This window comes from Harpia harpyja, chromosome 15 (assembly GCF_026419915.1).
Source record: "Harpia harpyja isolate bHarHar1 chromosome 15, bHarHar1 primary haplotype, whole genome shotgun sequence".
Classification (NCBI taxonomy): Eukaryota; Metazoa; Chordata; class Aves; order Accipitriformes; family Accipitridae; genus Harpia; species Harpia harpyja.
The window spans coordinates 1868754-1888878 of NC_068954.1; the positions used below are offsets into that span (position 1 = coordinate 1868754).

The following is a 20125-nucleotide window of genomic DNA, read 5'->3' on the forward strand; positions in this document are numbered from 1 at the left end:
CTTGCCTTCCTCCAGATGCACATGGATGAAGTCTTGTCCCAAAGATGCCCTGAACCCCCTGCTCTGAAGAAACTCCATGTCATGGTGAAAACCCAAATGGTAGAGTGGGTTTTTTTCAACAACTATGGATATTATCATCGCAACCAGCAGCTTCATGCTTGGTCTGGCATGCAGCTGGTGCACAAGTCCCTGGTCCTGCAGCAGCGGTGTTGATGAGCAAAGCTGCGACGTGCACTATGTTTAGCAGCAAAGCAAGCACTTGCAATACAGATTGCTGCTCCCCAGCTCCAGCTAAACCAGGGCTGAACTCAAGCCACCAGAAAGGCCAAAGGTTTGGCGCTTCTTAAAGGTGATCCTCCATAATGACGTTGTTGTCGCTCCCCTAGTTCTTAGTCCACAGATCTGGATACAGCAGTAGTCCCTGGCCCCTCCTGTTACCAGCACACCAGTACACCACTGCATCTGCTCACCAGAGACTAATTAGTCTCAAAGAGACTAATCAGAAGAACAAAAAAAAAAGAGAGGGGGAATGGATAAGAAGCACAAGAGCTGAAGTGACCTGTCCATGGCCAGGCAGATGAAACTACCTCTGATTTCCAACCCTATAGTCTCTCCTCTTCCATCGGTCCTGCAACATGCCATAGTGGAGCATCTACCTGAAGAGGATGCTGCTTTTTGGGAAGCTAACGAGTATCCTAGCAGAGACCAGAGCCTTGACATGGAGGCTGAAGCACCAGCCAACATTAATACTCCAACACAACCTTAGGGCTCGTGACACAAATGAAATTTCCACGTTAACAAAAAATAACAAAAAAGAAAAAGGATGTGAATTATTGAGGCTTAATGCTTCTGCTCTTCTAACAATGCCAATGGATTTCCAATAGCTTCCCAAAGATGGTCATTGCTACCTCTAGCAGACACAAATAGCCCAAGTGATTTGAACTGACAGCGTGGAAGATGGAGCTGGCCACTGAATACTTAATTCTAACAGAACTGCCTATTTCTAAAATGTATTTCCCACATTTTGGATTAATTTGACCCCCCAAAACACTTACAAAATAACATTAACATCTACCAGAGAGAACCACAACTAGTCGGCTGTTTATAAGAAAATGACAATGTTGGAAAAGTCCCTCATATTACAGCTATTTATCATCAAAATATAACCCATCTGTGCTAATGCAGCCTCAATTAGAGATAATTAAGAGCATACTTGGAGTGTCGCAAGGACATGTCTATATTGTCCCCCTCACAAGTTCATCATCAGCTGCTCCTCTCATTGCCGGGGTTAGAACAAACCTTAATTTTTACTTTTTTTAAAATTTCTGCAGATTAAAAAAGAAATGCTGAGGCTGTGATGTGGATAGAGAAGAGGCAACGGGTGAGAAAGAGTGAGTCACTTGCTAACCTACTGCATGTGGTGTTAGTTTTGGGGTGTGTTTTTTTAAAAAGAACTTCTTTTTCTGACCTCATCCCCAACAAAAAAAGGAGAGAGATGTAAAGTCCTGATTAAACATTGGGGTTTTAGTGGCTGAAGTTGTCAAAAACAAATGTCACATCTGTTATGTGCAACACTCCTTGGGAAGGGGAAAATCCCTGTATCCATATGCCATCGCTCCAGCCTGGAAAGACATCTGCCTTCCAACTAAATCCTCTTTTCTTGGTATCTTACCCCAATTTCCCTGCTTTGTTTCCTCCTGCTTCCTACCTAGCCTGCGAGCCCTCTGTCGCCTTCTGCCAGAGCCTTGTGGAGATGCTGCCAGATGGACCCTCTGGCTCTGGGACATCCAACCCAACACACATCGCACAGCCTGGGAAGCATGGACAACTGGGTTTCTCTTGGTTCCCATCACTTGTCCTGGCCTGAACATCCCCTCTCGACATCAAGCAACGCTTCCGTCGTTACAGTAATAACGATGATGCCTGAGTCAAGGCTGGATGGGACATGCTCAAGGTCACCAGGAGGCCTTACAGCAACCCTATGTTGAGCCCATGTGTCCACGGTCATTAGGGCCGTGAGAGGAGGGAGCTGACGAATAAAGATTTACTTTCACTGGCCTTGGGGGGAAAACTAGAGGTGAAGGCAGTGGGGAGATCCACCCTGCCTGATCTCACATTGCCTCTTTAAGCAGAGCCTGTGGTGTCGGGAGGACGATAAATTCAGGGAGAAACCAGCACGATCCAATGTCCCCGTGTCCATCCAGCCTAGAGGGCCGGTGTTTGCTTTCCTTCCTAGGAGATAAGCGCGACGTGCAGAAATCTTAATTATCGCCGGCTCTGCAGAGGCAGCAGGCTAATAAAAGCTGTCAGCTTGGGGACGCGGTGGAGCGAAAGCCTGCTGTCTCAATTCCTTACATCTGCACCCACCTGCCGGTCCTGAGGGGCAGGGGACAGGGAGGACACGTGAGATGCCTACACCCTTCAGGAGAGGCTTTCCACTGCCACCGGCTTGGAGGAGAAAGGACCACGGCAGGTCGGGTGGCCCCGGGCAGATCATTTCTATACCCCCACTCCCACTGTGCCACAAGGGAGATAAGTTTAAACATCGCTGATGCAATGCGGGTTAAAAGCCACCGATCAAAAGCTCGACTGATCTGCAAGATATTAACGTTATGAAAGATTTAACATTTTGACAGCTAAAAATGTTTCTGAAGATGAATTTCACTTCTCTGCCTCATTATTACCATCCCTCGGGGGGCTGCGGCAGGGGGATGGGGGCTCATCCCAGGTTGCAGAGGGAAGCAGAGACACAAACCAAGGTCTTGCAGGTCCAGACCCTCCCATGGCAGGGACAGCGGCTGCAGCCCAGGGAGCATGGCCACCGGCGCTCCCGGCAAGGGGGACGCGCACAGCATCTGAATTTTAAGGATGTGATGCAGGGAACAAGAAGTCAGAGTTTAATTTAATTTCTTCCAAGCTGTTTCCTGGGTCAGACTCCATCAACACAACAAAGTTTTTTCTTTTTTACACAAGGATGGAAAACTCCTGACTATCGAACAAGCAGCTCCCCAAATGCTGGGAAACCCCGGGAATTAATTGACAATATTTACAAGCCACTCTGAATCCTCTTGCAAAGGGCACCCTGGAAGTGCAAAGCCCCGGCACGCAGCAAGCGCCCCAGCCATGCGTCACCCAACAGCGGTCCACGACCTGGCACCAAACCTCCCAGGAGCTCTTTGCTCTTCAGGACCAAATGAGGAGATGGGGGCAGAGCTGAAGGTCTCTTCCCACCTTGTAGACCCCAGTGGGTTTGCTCCCTGCCCCTAACAGAGACACCCAACGCATTCCAGTGGAAGACCGAACTCCTGGCAGCAAACCCATCCTGCCTTCACCACTGCAGAAGGTTTTGCAGAAGATAAGGTAGGAAATGCCAACAGGCTGGTGTGCCCATGGGGAATAAGAGCGGCACTGGGCTTCACAACCACCCACGGTGGCCACGGTGGACCAGCCAGCACCAAGAATCAAGTCCTTCACCCACAGGTCCTACAAACCTGTGTCCTCTGCAGAGCAGCCATGGAAGCAGTGAACCTCATACTAACAGGGTAGAGAGACAGGACATTAATCCCACCTTCCAGGGCCCTATTTTTCTTGTAATTTTAATTCTGAGTGCTAGAAACTTCTCCATACTGCACAATGGAAAAGACGAGCTTTGCTCTCCAAATCCAGGCTTCTCCATCACCTTCTGCCCACAAGAAATCATTTGTTTTGGAAACGTAACACGGGCTGTACAACCCGTAAAATCGAACCTATTTGGCCAAAGGGAATTTTGTATACGGTAACAAAAATACACACATCCAAGTGAATTCCTTAAGGATGAAAGCACGGGCCAGCCGCACACCAGCTCTGAAAGTGCTTGCTCTCCACATGATCCCTAGAAAGCACAAAAAGAAGGGAAAGAGGTATATAAATCAATGTCCTGTGGACTGAGTATCATCCTCAGAGAGGCGACAGTCCAAAGAGAAGGTGTGAATTTTAATACACCCATCAACTCTATCGTATTTGCAACTCACAAACCCATAGCAGTCATTCTCCTTTAGCCTGGGGATAATTCCAGCAGCCAATTTGTTTTACAAATGAATGGGAAAATATGGGAAAGGGCTTTGCCTTAGCACAATGAAAATGAATAATCCAGCTGTGGGAAATCAATATTTGATGCCTAAGGAGAACTCTGAAAATCCACCACGCCACTCTGTTGTTTTCCCAAGCTCTCTTTAAAACTCACCTCAGCTAAAATACAATGGACAGGAGATAACTGATGTGCTGCTTATTACACTAATTGCAATCATCTCCTTGTTACCTGGTGCTCACCCACATCTGTTTGTCGTCGCCATCTGTTGTCTGTCTTAATTAGATCGCGCACTTGGAGGGGCAGGGACTGTGATTTTCTAACCCCCCGACATCCCACTTCTGTCTGAGCATCTCCATGCTACCACTGTGAATCCCCTCACATGGCCAAGTACAGGGATGACAGCTAGAAAATAGGAAGCCAAAAAAAATCCCACCCCCAAAATAAAGCAAATAAGCTTGGTAAGAAGCACGCTGCACCATGGAGGGTTTTAAGGAGTAAACGATCACCCACAGCCTCTGCTACCTGTCCTAACTTTCTACGATTCACCTTCCGAGCTCTGGGGCTGTTTGGACAAACGACTGGGCACCAAACCAAACTAAATCCTATCATAGGGGAAAGACAAAAACATGGAAACCAAACTTTTCCTTCTACTCCAGTACAAAAAATATAGGAAAACTAAAAAGGATGACTTGCCTCGTGCCACTGTCCTTGATGCTGCTGCCACCATCGTGAAGGGAATGGAGCCCACCAGCTCCAACAAAGCCTTCAGAAGGTGCCATCTTGCACCTCACCTCTCCACATTAATTTCTGGAGCACTGAAATGCTGCTGATTAATTATTAGCAACTTTGAGCATCAGCTCAAGATCTTCCTGCTAAAACACACTGTCCTATAGGCTTTTCTAAGCCTTCCCCAGAGGGTGGCCACTCAGAAGATAATTCCTTACTCAAGAGATCAGAAGTGGCCATAGGTACCCATAATGACACTGAAGCACCTAACTTTAAAAAAAAACAAAAACAAAAAAACAACAGAAACGAGCACAAGTGCCTCACCAGAAGCTGCCATCTGAAATGACAGCATGAAGAAAGTTTTCTAACAGCCATCGAAATTTCAGTACTATCAAGTTTCTGCTCACATCGCTTGCTCTGAACAGCACTGCTGGTGAAACTCATCTGTGCATTGCTTTGGTACTTCTTCATCCCCTTCTCCTGAGGTTGTTCCTGCCTGAGCCGTGGCTGCATTCCCCACCAGCTGGTAAGAGCTGGGGTAGGACCGTGCTGCTGCCATGGGACTATCCATGTCCCCAGGCAGGACACCTTTGGTGTGACTACCCAGTGTCCTCGCTATTTGGAATCAGCTCCATCTTCAAGTGCTCAGGATTGGGAAACCCTGAGGCTCACCACAGTCCCAGGGCTCAGCAGACTGAGCTACGAGCAAGCAGGGGATGAAATTTTGCTACTGAGGTTCCTCTTGATGAGGAGCTCCTTTCCAAGGCTGAGGTCAATACAGGTGCCCACCTACTCTCAGCCATGGCTTTTTCCCCTCTCCATTTTGACCCTCTTCCCAAGATTCTAGACAAAACCAAGCCTGAATTCATTTCAGCAGCACAACAAGGCAATGAAAGACATTTAAGAGACAGATGCACTGGTGCTAGATAAGATGGGAACCCACCAAATATTTTCAATTTGTATGGGTCATAACTCCGCATCAGCTGAGTTACCCCACCACCACCACCTGCCACGCCCATGGGAAAAGTCCATTTAAAAGGACGACAATGCATCATTTTCCCTTGAAAATTACTCCGATCAGGTATTTTAAGCCCATGTAAAGATCTCAGAGTATTAAAACAGCTTTGTTTTTTATCCTCATTAAAAGCCCAATAGAAATTCAAATTTCTTCTTACACCAGCTGTTTTCCCAAAGCACGCCAACTGCCTTATTACAGGGCTGCTCACAAATGTCAGCACGTACTCCGCAAGCATTTGCATCCATATATTTCTGCATATCCAAAAACAAGAAGAAAGGCATTCAACCACGGGAGCCGTCCACGGGAGGGGAAAACCAAACCAACATGGGTTGAACAAGAACCATCAGCCAGGTGATGGGCTGGTTGCAGTGGTCTCTACAGTGGTGGACGCAGTAAGGTTTAAGCCTCTCTTTAAGATCTGGGCTTAAGCGCCACTCTGCTTGGATTTCTTTCACTATTCTGCATTTCGGGACTGACAGCCCCACCAGATCCCCAAGGCTGCATCATGCATGGTTAATATTTTTGGAGGCAGCAAGACTGGTAGCAAGGCGAGATAAATGAATGTACAGCATCGGAGAGAAACAGCAGCGATGCAAGAAACCTGCTGAAAAGGCGAGTCAAGGTTCGGTGTGTATAATTTTAATAATAAATAGCAATTTTTCTCATTGTCCACCTCCTTTTAGGGCCACCAAGTACACTACCACCAGTGAGAGGGAGGGAAATTTAGCTGGTGGATGGTAAAAATGGCAATGCTTTGCTTAAAAATACATGGGAGCAAGGGCTCGTGGTGGGCTCCCACACGAGGGTCAACCATTGCATGCTACAACAGTTCTGTCCCATCTCTGGGAAAGGATGCTCTTCTCTACATTGCCAGCAGGAACCTTGCTCTTTCAATGCAAAAAGATATATTTATTATTTTTTTGCAATTGCTTTGCACAAATAATGGGAATATGTTGCAAACACAAACTGAGGTGAACCCAGAAATGGATACGCAATTTAGTTGCCATCCTTGAGCAGTCTTCCTCGCGGAGCCGCTCGTGTCTCAATGCCAGCAAGCATCACTTGGCAATGTTTACAACAGAGATAAGATACAAAACAGAACTGCAAGAAGCATAACCTTTTCTCCCAGTAACTGATAGGAAAAGTGGGTTAATTTATACAGCTTCTGAAAGGGAAAAATAAGGCTAATTCCCTCGCAGTCACAGAACATTACACACTTAGTTTCATATTACGCTTGTGAATTACATGTTGCAATTACACAATTTTCTCTATGGGGAGAAGAAAGTATTTGGCAGAATGTACAAATACATCAGGTTCTCATGTAGCACAAATTAAGCTGCAGCACAAGCACGTGTGGCTTCATAAAAATCACCGTAACTCACAAGCAGCAAAGGCACCAGCGCATCCTACATCGGACCACGGCACAGGAACCCCACCAGCTGAGACGGCACTTGGCCACCGGCAAGCCCACCGCTTTCCCCGGCAAAGCCACCCCCAACACCTTCGACCAGAAGGCAGGGAGCAGGATGGAGTGGGGAAAAAGCCCTTTTCAGAGTGGCGTCAGGGTCCATACTCCGTGTGAGCCTGCTGTAACCACGTTGTGTTTGGTTATGGACCTGCTGTAAGGGGGATGCTGGGCTACAGATCCCTTCTGGCCAAAATCTGGAGGATTTATCTATATATACACACACAACCCTAATTTTGCTATTACATGTTTCTGTACTTGCATAATATCTTGGATACCTCAAATGCATGGATTAAAGGACAAACCCGGAGCGCTGGCCTGTAGCTGCAGAGCAAATACTCCAGCAGCCCAGCAAGAGCCACTGTAATGCCAGTGATGGACGTACAGCAACCCCATCTTCCAGAAGTGCATCCAAACCACATGTTTCGAGGAAGGTACAGTGTGAAATGGCAACCCTGACAGCTCCCAAACAGCCACACAACTCCACATCTTTTGAGCACAAAGCATATTTAATTATCATTTACACTGCAGTTAGGCAAACTAAAATTCCTCCTTAAAATCCAGCAATTTATGCCCACCATGCCTTTGTTTTGGGTCAACTTCAGTCATAAGCTCAGCAAAAACCACTGATGTTTCCTGACAGTGGAGGAATCCCGGTGGGGGGAAGCTTTTGGATTAAGCCGTACCCTTCATGTCTGAGTGAGGAGCTTGAGTTCTGGTGGATCAGACAGAAAGGAAGACACCATACACTGACTCGATATAAAATACATCCGCTGACAAGACCAAAAATGCCAAGAAGCTGAATTGGAGGGAGGGCTGAGACCTCAGATCTAATGACTAACCTTCTAACCATGCTTTGAGGGTATCTAAAAGAGGGCTATTATATCAGCAGAAGTTCTGGCCAGTTTTAATTCTTCCCCTTTTTCTTTTGCTCTTTCTTGCTTTATTTTGTTTATTCACATCTGTCCTGCTTTTAGTCAAACACTTTGGACTACTTCTGCTTTCTCCTGCATGGTCCCACCACCAGCAATATCTGCAGGTGCTTCTGGCACTAGCCAACAAAAGTCACTGCAAGCAACAGGACAGATTGCCCTCTGCTTCTCCCACCATGGCCTGAGACCTCTGGTTTCCATTGTCCACCTCTGGTCTGCTTCTCCTAAGCCCTCTGTAGGACTTCTGATGCTCACATTGCTGTGTAGGTTTATTTTATTCCCTTGCGCTCTCCAGCTTCAATTCATCTGTGAGAGGAAAGCCAAAATGCTGAGGATCACAAATGGGAGCTGTGAAAATGTGAAAAGACTTAAGTGGGCGGAAAAGAAGAGATGACAGAAGAAACCCTCAATAACAGTCTTCACTGGGAAAGAAAAAGGCAAGGCAGCAAGGTCAAATGAGCCAGAGCAAGACATAATCCTGAGAAGAGCTGACATCCATTCATCTTAGTGGGATGTGAATTTGTCATACAATCATAGAAAGGTTTGGGTTGGAAGGGACCTCTGAAGATCATCTAGTCCAATCCCCCCGCCATGGGCAGGGACATCTTCACCTAGACCAGGTTGCTCAAGGCCCCATCTAACCTGGCCTTGAACGCTTCCAGGGATGGGGCATCACCATTTTCCACCAACAGCACATCTCAGAGGAGAATGATGGTCTGGTGAAGCTCTCACTGCTGTCACCTCCACACGGCCCTACTGAGCTCAACAGCCGTGGGCTCTTGCTAGGGTGAAGAAGAGCCAAATCAAGACATCTAATGTCAAGAATATGAGTCACACTGAGAAGCAGCAGAAACCTTCCTGAAGAGGAGTTGCAACACCCTCTCCAACTGGACAAGCCTCCTGAAGACAGTCTATTGTCTTCTGGTGCAGTCTACTGTCATCTCACTCAGCAACAAGGTCAAACCACAGAGGCAGGTCCAACGTGAGGCTGAAAAAGCCCAGGAGACCCTTCAGATTTGTGCGGGGGTATACTAACACCTTGGGCTGCAGGAACCCCAACATCTCTGAGCTCTCATGAAGAGCAAGAGTCAGACAAAAGCCTTTCTGGCATTGTCTCCAAAATGACATTTTATCTACTGGAGAGAATTTTTCACTTCCCAAAACAAAGCACTGCATTATAGAGCTCGTTTGAAAAGATTGACATGGTTTCCCTGTGAATAAATTAATCAATTTTATTAGACTTGATGCTAAATTCCTGACTGACGGCGCCACTTCTGAAGATGCAAGCTGCCGGCTGGCTGCCATGGAAGAAGTCTGGAAGGTGACAGCTCAAAGAGCTAACCAAGATTCAATAAGCACACCAAAAATAAAAATATAAAAGAGTGTATTTTTTAACCCCTTGATCACTCTCTCATTATAAAATTCTAGTTAGATTGCCTAACTATCTGAGGATTAACAGATGAGGCAGGGTTATCATCCTGGTTTGGATATCATCATAGTTTAACCACCATGGTAAAGTGTTGGCCATCACCAGGATTTTGTTAAAGGATGAAAAAATGCACATCTTTTTCTAACCATAGAATTAAAAATAAATAAATAAAAAGCCTGATTGCTTAAGACAAAGCTTTAGAAAATCTTAAGGTAAAATGTCTACACTGGACGGCGCCTTGCATGCCTCAATTGGGACTTACAGTAACCGTGTGCTTCCCGAAAGTCCTTACCTACTACCCACATTTGAGGTGTAACCCAAAGGGTTCTGGGCTCAATCCTCCACCCCAAACCCACCTTTCGATACCCTTCTGTTACCACACAGACACCCAGGAACACAACGGAGAGGACCAAAGAGGGTGTGGTGATGCACAACCCCCTGGACTGGGTGTAGACCAGGGACAGAGGTGTCAACCAGAGCTCCCTGTACCCTCCAACCCAGAGGATCTCTTTGGAGCACTGGGAGTGGGACTTCACTCCCACTGGGATGCCACAAGGGGACTGGTTTAACTTTACTTCCCTTCTCCAGTTATGGACTGAGCAAAACTTGGTGGTGAATCACACTCAGGTTAATTTTTTGGACCAATATCTAGATCTGGCGTTGGGTAAGGGCAGTCATTTACATTTGCCAGAGACACACACCACCACGCAAAGCGTTTGGGTGAGCCCGGGAGGCTCTGATGGGACTCCTTCCCAACGCTTCCATCCTGCAGCAACCATTAACCCCTGACAGCACGATGAGCAGGAGCCCAGGCACGGCAGTCACCACCGAACATGCCACCATTTACTCCCTTCACCGACAATCGGCAGGGATGATGGTGACCCCATCCGCACATCCATGTTTTTCCCCATGGAGACCACTCCATGATGCAATTACTGCAGAATTTAAAGATATTTACTGCAGCCTGCTAGCATTTTGGTAGCCAATAGAGCAGATTTCCTTCCACCGCATGCTCTTTGCTCCCCAACAGTACAACAACAGCAATACAACCCGCCACCGCGCTAGAGGGTAGATGTCAGCCCAGAGAGACAACAAGCAGGCGTGGAGGAAGCGTGCAGACCCAGGGCTGCGACCGCTGCCAGCAAAAGTCCCCCATGGGGGACAGTCACAACTGCCACCTCCCGAGCAGCTGCGGGAAGCCCACGCACCACAAGAAGCCCATGCATGCTCTTGGAAAAACCCAAAGCAAGATGCATTGCACCAAGGGTTAGGGCAGCCAGGCAGCAGCTCTGCCTCTTCCAGCCTGATCTCCAGCTGGGTCGTGGGACCCCTGCTTCGTAGCAAAAAGCCTGTTGAGATGCTGCACAGGGCTGCAGTCCGCTGTTTTGCAGGGGCAATTACTGCATTACACTCGGGGACCCCAGCCATTGTAGCGATAGGACAAGGAGTAATGGTTTTAAACTAAAAAAGGGTAGATACAGATTAGATATAAGGAAGAAATTGTTTTACGCTGAGGGTGGTGAAACACTGGCACAGGTCGCCCAGAGAGGTGGTCGATGCCCCATCCCTGGAACCATTCAGGGTCAGGTTGGACGGGGCTCTGAGCAACCTGATCTGGTTGAAGATGTCCCTGCTCATGGCAGGGGGTTGGACTAGATGACCTTGAAAGGTCCCTTCCCACCCAAACCATTCTGTGACTCTATGATTCTATGATTCATTAGGTGGATCTGATTATTTCCCCATATTATTAGGTATGCATGGCACTCCATGGATTTTACTTCCAAATTCCTCAGCAGCTCCAAGTGACCATGAAGGCACTTCCACACGCTGCAACCTGGAAACCCAAACAATGCTGTTTCTCTTATTAAAAACAGTTCCCTAATTTTACAGCCCCACCCCACCCCCCCTGCAGCATGAGACGCTGCATGAGCACACCGTCGGTGCAAAACATCCATCCCCACGGTGCTTCAGTGACCGCTGTGCTGCCTACGAGCCCAGAGCTTGGGTTTTCAACCCAGCTCCAGGACACAACCCGAATCTTCTCCGACCAGCATCTTCCAGTTATTTAAACAAGTTACTAATTGCTGTTCTGAAAGGCATTTTTTGCCCAGTGCATTTCAAGGACTTGAGAAAACTCAAACCTCTATTTTGCTATTTCAGAGGGTCCTACCAATGCTCACACGAATGGGGATGTGGTGCCACAGGCAGAAGGTTCTGCTCACCGGGACATTAGGACTGACCATTAATTTACGCCCGACCAAAGCAAACAATCCATCAAAGCCAGTGAGTGCTTCACCTTCACAATTAATGTCCTACCTTCACGTAACCAACCGTATCAGCAAGACGAGCTAAGTGCTGTGCTGCAGCTTTTTAAATGGAGAAGGAAAGCCATTAGTAAGATAGAATGAAAAAACCCCACTGAATTTGGTTTCTTTTCTGCTGAAAGTAAATCTTTTGAAAGGCCGTATAGGGAGTTATTAAAAAAATAAAACCACACAGAAAGAAAAATACAGCTTAAAAAATAAAGCATTAACAGCCTCTTCCAAATGAAGCCAAACCCTTATGAAACCCACTGAAGATCTACGCAGAGAAACTCCTTGATAATGGGATTACTGGTGTTAAAGAAACATCCTCAAGCTGCCACCAGCTCCGTCCTTATCCCCTACCCAAGTTTACGTGATGCACGACAGAAGCGGCATGTCTGCCTTTCATCTGTGCAGATTTTAGAGCTACACAAGACCGTTTGTGACCGGACGATCTCAACCAGCTTCTGAATCACAGCTGGTGCCTGAGCCAGGGCAGAGACCACCTTCTCACCTGCTTGTAGAAGGTAGGATGGGGTCACCGTGTTTCTCCTCACAAGGATGAAGGAAAGCCTCCAGCCTCTAGAGCATATCCCACAGGATTTTGCTGCCAAAGGGGGTGAAGACTGATGCCACCTGCTGATGACCTTACTCTACAGAAACGTGGCTGCATCCTTGATGTTTCCTGAGTGCCTGCAGTGGGGTGGGGTTTTCAAAACATACAGAAAATAAGCAATGTATCATGCCAAATCTCGCTCTCAAGCAGATGATAACTGAGATACAAAGAGAGCAGTCCCAGCACGAGCTCTTCTTCCACCAGCCAGAGAAGGTTTGCAGAGCATCACCGAGGACCTCCTAAATCACTCAGCAGCACAGGCAGGAGGTAGCTGATGGTGCTCTCAGGATATCTGCTAAGCCTTTCCCTATTTATTAACTTAATTAGGGATCAGACAGCTATTGAAATTTGTGTACAATACAAGATTTGGAAGAGATGTAACCATCGCTGAGAACAAAAATGGATTATGAAGCATCCCAGGGAGTTGAAAAATACAGGCAAGAAACAAAATGAAACTCAGTCAAGCACAACTTTAATCAATAGCCACAGGGGGAAATAACCTCAGCTACGGGGAGAAGTGGCTCCTACTGCCATTTACTGGGTTGGGGTGGTGTTATGTTATTTTTTTTTTAAATATTTAACAGTAGTCAGATGATACAGAGCAAGATATTGGATGGGAACTTAGGCAAAATGCATCAGTGACATAGCAGAGCTCATGGATATTTGGACACAGTCAGCAGAGCATGGAGAATGAAGGGTTCGGGGTTTTAGACGGCGTTGGTAGCTATCTATGCATAATTAGCTAAGCAAACAGAGGATTATGCACAGCTGAGATCACCTTCTCGGCAGACAGATAGCCACAATTGGTCCTAAAAGAGCAGCATGAATGACAAAGGGATTAAAGGGATTTATAAGAAAAAGATTAAAACAACAAGGTGGGTGTAGTTTGACCAAACCCCAGTGAAAAGGAGAAGCTGCTTGAACTCAACAGGTCTGGATTGCATATGACATCCCGCTGTCTGTGCGGTCCCTATGTGATCCGTACAGTGGATGCAAAGGGGGGGATTTTCAAACCGAGATGACCTCGGTTGAGGAGTCTTGACTTGGAAGAGCAAGATCATCAAGGAGCTTCCCAAGAAGGATGGCAGGAGAGGTACAGGAATTATTTAGACTAATTAGAGCAGGATCCCACTTTGGGAAGAGGAACGAAGTAGGTAGCAAAAGGTTTATTTTTACTTTCATGAGTGCGACTGCAGAGTAGTTTGCTTCAGAAATCAGCCCCTTCACCACCATTGGCAATGCCTGCTAGTGTTACAGCAGAAGCTCCAAAACACCTCCGCAACGTCCTGACCTGCACCCCCCTGCCGCATCCCAGCTGGGGGGCAGAACCAGCCCCCCAGCCGCCGCCTCCTCCTCCACCGGCATCACACCGCGGGTTACCGCAGCTGACACTGAATCCGAAGAACTACGGTTTCATTACCTTCAAACTCGAGCTGCGTTTACCTCCTGCCGCTCTGGAGCAAGGGGAGCCGGGAGCTGCCGCTGATGCCCAAGCAAGGCTCTGAAGAGCAGCCGCTTGCTCCTGCTTATTACAAATACTCGGGCATCCAGGAGCAGAGGGACTACAAAAAAAAAGGTGTTTTCTAGAAAGCAATGGAAAAGCAACAAATGACAGGTAATACTTTAGGAGATGGGTTGGTTTCCGTAATATTTATTTGCGTTATAGTAATATCTAGAGGTCCTGAGCAAGACTAGGGACCCGTTACACGAGGGTCTACAGGTAGGATGCAGCGGCCGCTGCCTGCAAGCGCTTCCAAAGGAAAACACATCATATGGCAAAAGCGCCCCGGGGCTGTGAGATGGTAAGACTGAGGCCATACAGCAAGCCAGGACCTGCCTCTGAGACACCAACCAATATTCAAGTCAGGCTCAGAAATTAAATGCTGCGGTCTAAACCTGAGCAAGATAGACCAGGACTTTTGCATCCTTGTGGGTACCACCTTGCTGGGCTGCCAGCCTGTGGTGGCACCATCCTCCGGCTGGTGGCAGAGGCTTACCTGGCTCTTTAGAGTCCTCCTTGAGATTTTTTCTTCTCTGCCTCCGAGTTGCAGAGGTCACAGCTATCCCAACACACGACGATGATGTGCCAAGGCAAAGCAGGAGGACAAGGCATGAGGGGCACGAGCAGAATGAGGAGGGGTGAAATGCAAGGTTGGAGAGACCCCTCTTAGAGAGGAATTGGGCAAACTGCAGGGAATGCCACTTCAAAAATACACATCATTTTTTTTTTCCCATCTTCAGTTATCTTCGTTTGTGTGGGGCTTAGATTTCAAGACACCTCCCTCTCTTCTCAGCTGATATTTTAGACTAACCATATGGAGGAAAAGGGAAAAAAAAAAAAAACCCCACCCAGCAACAGTAGCGCGCAATGGAGGCGAAGTTGTAGCTTGTTGCATCATTATTAATCCCTTATTACCATCACTCACAGCTGCAGCAGACGCCTCCAAAACACAAGAATCCCTGCCCTGAGGTATTTACAGAGCCACTTAGATGTGATATAATTAAGAGGTAAATAAGGCAGTAGGGAATGTAGTGGAGGGGAAGGAGGGGGAAGGAGGACACAATTAACTTCAGCTGCTTTGCAGAGGTTACCCCCATTTTACATTACAGTGTGCTGTGCTCACAAACTGTTGGGCTTTTTGGGGGGGGGGAAGCCATCTGGCGTTTTAACCACCAAACCCCGCTGGCACCAGTCTTCATCATCCACTGCTTTCTTATTTAACACTGCTGCCGAGCAGGATGGCACCTTGACTCTTCCAGCACTGCCCAAACACCCCGCAGACACCCCCTTTCTCTCGAGTTTCCAGCCTCCGTCCCCTCCATCGCAGTCAGCATCCCTCTTCTCCCGCCTAACTGCTCCACGGAAGATTTAACAGGGCAGCGGGCAGACAGCATGGCTCAGAACGGCTCGAAGAGCAGCAAAGCAGCACCCCTACACCCTACGCCTGCTTGATGTCCCTTGTCCTCCTTGGACATCCTTTCTGCCCATGTTCTGAAGTCATGATGTGACTTCAGATACCCTCCCTGTTTGCACATCACCCTCCAGGACCACAGCTTTTGCCAATGCAGCGCCAGGTTGTACTTTTAAATGATACATTCCAGGTCTTAAAAAGAAAATGAGTAATACAGGGGGAGGAAACCCGACCACAAATCCTATTGCCCCTCAGGAAACGTTCCACCAACACCAGCCCCTACAAAACTCAGCCCGCGGGGAACTGCTTCAGGAGCTGCCTGAGCAGACGGACAGGCACTTGCTTTGCAATGACGTGGGCAAAAGTGGATTCATTGGAGGATGACAGCCACGGGTGGAGAAGCTACGGGTGGAAAATGCTACTGGAAATCACACTGTGCAAGGACAAAAATCTACCAGTCATGAGCGCTGCTGCTACATCCACTCATCACTTTGGGCTGTGTGATGGCAGGAGATGTGGCTGACCTGCAGCAAACTGGTGCCCAGGTGCCCTTCCCAGTCCTCTGGGACCTCTGACCACAGACCCAAGCACGTGAACAGCAGATAATATCCCATAGCAGATAATTCCTTTTAATTTCAGACATGCGCACACACACCACGTCCCTCCTGTTTGTGTGCAAATCCTAGACAGGTCTGGAAAGCAGCATGGATAAAATCGGCACGGGGCGGGATCCTAAAAGCCGCTGACAGCTACCTGCGTAACTTGGGAGCCTCAGGCAAGGCACGTCATAAGAAGACACGGCACATCGCGCTGATCATGTTTGAAAAGAGGAAATTCTCGATGCAGATACAGCCCTGCTCCAGTCCGGAGCTGGATCTCACCCTGGCTGGAAACCACCGCAAGGAGAAACAGGAGCTGAGGATGAACGTGGTGAGCTCTCCCACCCGCCCTTCCACGTATCCTGGTGTCATCAAGCCTTTTCTAAGAAGACAAACTTTTTAAGCCTACCCTGGATACCTGATCCTTGTCTGGCAAAAAGCCTGGAGCAGAGCAGGTTCCTCCATGAAGACGGGAGGAGGACGGAAGCAGTCAGAGCCCTGCAAAGCGAAGGGCCATCGTGGGACCTCGCAGGGAGCCCAGCCCCATCTCACTCGGCAGAGACCTCGGCTGCAGCCAAGACTAACCCAGCACAGCGTCACACACCCCACTTCCAGCCATCGGATCCGGGAGATAACGCCGTATCCCACACCTTGCATCACAAATATTTTACTTTCATGGTTGAAGCTACCCACTTGATTAAAAGCAGTCTTGATAATTAAGGTTTCCAACCAATTGCTTCCTCTGCAGCCCTGCTGGCTACAGAGATCTTCATTTTCTGGGAACAGAAAGAGGGAGAAATGGGGTTGGGGCTTCCTGGTGCCTTGAGGAGTTGAATCGGTCTGTGCAAGGAGATGGGGGGGGAAATTCAATGCCACTCACTAACTAAGGCCCAGGGTGATGGAACAGTGCTTTGGGGAGGGGCTGAGCCTTGTACACAGCCAGGGATCATTGCAAGGAGCAGCTCTGTTGGAAATGACATTTTTTTTAAACTTCTGTAGCTGCACTCGTAGTACCACAGTAGCATTAAAAGAGGTGGTAACTATTAGCACGCTTAAAAAAATTCTAAGTTTGCCATGTTCAGCATCATAACCAACATTTCCATGACAAGTCAGGCTAAAACATGTTCAAAACAACCGTTAGCAAAAGCAAGGTACACAAGGACATTTCAGCATCACATTCCCCCGAGTCTGATGTCAGAGATACAAACCTGCTAGGAAACATAAAAAAGGAGCAAAAATAATTGCACCACTTCATGCCCTTTGAACAACCTTTGGATCCTGATGGCTTTTGCCAGGAAGAATAATGAAAGTCAAACTAATTAAGCAATGAACATGCCTACAGTACAAAGTGTGAAAATTTTAAAAGTCTGGCAAGTTGTTAGGAAGTGCTCAGCTCCTGGCCCCGCTTTCCTGCTGTCGTTCTGGGAGCAGCCATGATGCAAAAGCTAAGTTTTGGGTTTTTTCTTCATTTCAAGCATTAACTCAGAGATCCAAAATGGCATATGGTGGAAACGGTTGATTTTGAAAACATTTCTGATCCTGCAAACAGGCATCTACCGGCTTGTAATGTAATTAATTCAATGCTGCTTGTCACAGCGACCTGAACAGCCCCAGGAAGATGTCCCATGACAACCAGCAGACCCCAAGCCCATGGCATGGACACCCTACACATGCTGGGACCTACCAGAGAGTTGGCTCCGTGGTTTTGGTTCCTGACCTTCACTGCAAAAAAGCTGCCCAGCTGGAGCTTTGCCCAGCTGCAGGAAGGGGTTTTGTCCTCCACCACCTATTTTCTCTGCTGATCGAAGTATCTAAAGTGACCCACAATGTCTCACCACCACGAGCAAGCACAGAAAACCTGGAGCACCGGGAACCGGCACACGTGGATGCCCTGTACTTCTGTTGGGAGCGATGGGCTGATGGTGCTGGAGCAACATCGCTATTGCTGGTGTGGTTGGCAACATCATGGCAAGCCCAAGCCACAGTGGATGCTCCACCTCAGCTGGTATCAATGCAGATCCTGCATCCTCTTGGCCACCAAGCAAAGCACGTGTCGATGAACCAAACCATTTGCCTGCTTCACCCACCCAAGTCCAGGGTGACCTCTCCAAATATCAGAGCTGATCTGGTTTTGTCCACTCAAAAGGGACAAAACAACAGTTTCCTTCCTTTGGGTTTCCAGACGGGACCAACGACAACAGCAAAGAGAGTCAAGTCCCTCCATCTCGTCCCAGAGCTGGGTAAGGACCAGGGAACTAAAAATTGCGGAGAACCATGAATATTCAGACTAATCTGACTGGGAGAATGGGGATGGTGGGTGCAGAAGCACTAGAAGGAAGAAACAGCAGAAGGGGAGCTAAAAAATGGCAGATGTTGATGGTAGCCAGGTTAACAGGTCCTCAAGATCTCAGCACACATCTACCTGCAGCGTGTCAGGAGAGCCAGGTCAGGAGACAAAAAAGAGTAGGTAAATCCTGCGATGGGACAGGGTGGACGGACTGACTGCTGTCAGCTCCTCCAAGGCATGAAGAGGCACATGCAAACCCTCAGAAGAAGCCAGGAGGTGAGAGAAGCACACAAGCTGGCATCTCCATCCCACCTCCAGGAATCCTGCGCTGACCCCCTGGGCACGAGCAGCTTGTGTCCAACACGTCTTGGTCCCACGACTGTGTGGATATGACAACGTGAGTATGGATCTGTGAAATCCATTTTGGATCAGATTTATTTCAAACCAAAATCACCTTCCCCTGTTTTAAGGTCTTGCACGGAGACTTGCTTCATCACTGATGCAATGTTGAAGCATTATTTCCCACAACATGCTGTTAACTGAGATTTCACCCTGGTCACCACCATCATCAACACGTACATAAAACTGCTAGAGGATAGGTACGAGGAGCCCAGCAGAGAATACAAAAAAGCAAATATCACAGAGAAACAACGAACTCATGACAGATGTGAGTCTGAGATTTCAGGTCCCAGCTCTTCTCAATCCTCTTGGCAAATCATCATCTCCCTGTACCGTCTTTAGAATCAATTTGCCCCTCTACGAGACACACAATACTTTCTGCTACTCTGCCTTACCAGTCTGGATCCTAAGTTTTTAACGGAAAGAGGTTCTTTTAGTGCCACGGTGCCCCTTTTTGATGGAAGACCTACATCAATAACACAAAATATTTTAAAAGGGTGAACAAAAGAGCTCTGAAAGCGCAGATGGAGATGTAAGACTCAAGAGCAGCATCACAATACCCAATGCTTGGACCTTATTCTTGTGCTATTTAGTGATGCACTGATGTCATCAGCAACAAAAGAAAAAACAACTGGGAAAAAAAAAAAAGATAGATCCAGGTTTGGCAATGGGAATTTGCTCGTGCCACTCAAGAGAGGTGTAGCAGTGCCTTCGGCTATAATTTACTTCAAGGTTTTAAAGGTTTACATAAATCCTAAACAATCTTCTCCATCACTCCAGCCTGTTACAGTGATGTACATCAAAACCAAGGCACTGTCGATGTCAGATTTACGGTGGAAAGCCCTACAACACCTTCCCCCACGCAGCGGGCTCGAGGCGATGACTGTATTTTTATTCACTCTGCGTAATCCAGCTACTCTGGGGCAGCGGGTGCTGCTGCCACGCAGGCAGGGACGGTCCTGGACCCAAGGAGTGAGTTAAGGGCAGGAGAAATTCAAGCATCAAACCTCGTGCGAGAGCTCACTGACACAGCAACTCTACGCGAACTTCAAAGGGGAAGAGCTCCTTCAAATTGTGTAACGCTTTGCTAAAGGGAACCCACATACATGTGAAATCATTAACTTCATCTGCTGCTTTTACTTCTTCCATCAATGATTAACGAACATTAAGCAATCAGCATTTTTTTCTTTTAACGAGGAACGCTTTTCTTTTTAAAAAAAGAAACTAATGTCCTTACTTCTGCAAGTCGCTGTGAGGATGCATGCTAGCTCTACCCAGCTTAAACATTTACACATTGATTTTCAAGGTCACCGTTGAAATACGTCATTTTCTACTTAGCACATTCTGCTACAAGCGCACGGCTGTATTCA

The 20125-nt window shown here is 47.6% G+C and overlaps 1 protein-coding gene across 5 annotated transcripts in view; it reads right to left on the reverse strand.

Moving 5' to 3' along the window:
- NCOA1 (nuclear receptor coactivator 1) overlaps positions 1-20125 on the reverse strand; it is a 184977-nt gene that overhangs the window by 68637 nt on the left and 96215 nt on the right. The window lies entirely within an intron of this gene.